We start from the raw sequence: 1980 nt of genomic DNA on the forward strand, positions 1-1980 counted from the left end.
ATGACGGTTTGGCACCCACGGCAGTGTATTTAGTTAGTTTTTGTGGTTTTGAGCATAGCTCCTCCCCTTTCTAGTCGGCCACACCCCTTCCCATTGACCACACCCATTCAGCTGTCTCCTGCAGCCCCCCTTTGATTTGAAGTCACCAGCTGCCACTGAAATAACACAAATGTATATTTTAAGTTATGATGACATTTGCCTTTTTGCATTCTGTGATCTTGATTCTTCTAGCTGACTGTAAAGAGAAAACAATATTGCAGACTGCTCATCACTCCATCTGTGTCAAAGAATATTATTTATCAGGGAGATTGGGGATTTGTAATTTCTACTGCAAAGGCAGGATGAATGAATAATATCAGTTATGGATTCAAGTAACAGAACACTTCTGGTACAGATACTGTAATTATTGGAAAGAAGCTGGAAGAAAATTGCTGTGGCTGGCATAGCCTTCTAGTCACAGTGAGATCAGGCACAGCACAGTAAAAACAATTAAATGACTTAGGGGAAATAGCCAATGAAGTATGAGTTTCAGCTATCAGGAATTGTAGTGAGGTAGGGTCACTTTTATCCCTTTCAACTTTTTCTTGCAATTTACATGTGCACTGGACGTTTATGCAGTTAATATCCTCTAATGTTCAACTTATTGGTTCAGTTAGTAAAATAACAATGCTGAACTTAAACAGATATAGAACAATGTGACCATAGTTAGTTATGTTTTTCTAAGCATTTAGATGAAAAGAACATTGGAATTTTCTGCTATATTGTAATTGTGTTCATGGCTAGATCTGACCTAATAAAATTACTATTGCTAGAAATAATTTACTGAACACCAGAGGGCATCAGATATAAACAAAATACTTTTTATCATGCTTTAGTAAAGAAACAAGGGCACTACAACAATAGGGCGAGCTCCCTCCCACTTTTACAGCTGCAAGACGGTCTGTCTGTTGGAAAAAACATTAACTAAAAAATAATGGCTGGTGTTTTTCACTGTTATTTACTATAAACTATCAGAAGTTGGAATGAAACAAAAAAAATATCAGTTGTAAAAAAATAAGCGCTTTTGTTCCGTGTTTGGCAATAAAGGAACAAAAATGCTTAATTTTTACAAACTGACACTTCGTTGTTTCATTCCAACTTCCGATAGCGTATGGCTTTCACTCATACTTACTGTTAATTAATAACAGTCATTTTGCTGAACATGTCAGTGCAGTTCTGTGGATTGTAGACCTCAATTGAAGTGGCAGCAGCCCACCCAGGTACATTCTGGGCAGTCATTTATGATGTAATAACAGTAAACAAATGTTGTTTGTCTTTTGGCTTTTTCCCGGTAAGGGGTTGCCACAGCGGAACTCCGGTCCGCTAATGATTGGCAGTAGATTTTTATGAAACGCCAAGGTGCCAGCTTGATTCCCAACCTTCAATGAAGGCATGCCCATTTACGCACGCATGTCTTTCAAACACTACCCAACCGCGGGGAGGACATGCAGACTCCACACAGAAGGCACTCCCAAGCCAAGCCGAGAATCGAACGGGAGAACCTCTTGCTGTGAGGTAACATCGCTACCGCCGTACCACCGCGGAATAACAGTAAACAAATAATGATAATAATTACACTGACAATGATGATGATGATCATGATAAAATAAGACTTAATGCAGGCAAGAAACTGGAGTAACTTTGAATGTGCTGTTAGTATGTTTTCAGAAGAAATTAATACAGTTTCTTCCTTGCCTTAAGTATTCTTTTTTTCTCATTTTTTCATTACTACAAGTTGGCCCCAGTTTTGTTACATTTTTAAACTCATGCAGAAAACATGAACTTATTTAAAAGCACAATAAAAAATGCTGTGCGATTTTTATTATTCTTATGAAAAAGTTATTAAAACTTCTTTGTTATTGGTTATTCATTATTTTTCAAGTTGCCCAGTTCTTGTTGTACTTCTGTTTTATTGAATTATTTAATTGAACAAATAAAAAA

The sequence above is a fragment of the Protopterus annectens genome, chromosome 3.part0 (assembly GCF_019279795.1).
Source record: "Protopterus annectens isolate FY-2018-M chromosome 3.part0, PAN1.0, whole genome shotgun sequence".
NCBI classification, from domain to species: Eukaryota; Metazoa; Chordata; order Ceratodontiformes; family Protopteridae; genus Protopterus; species Protopterus annectens.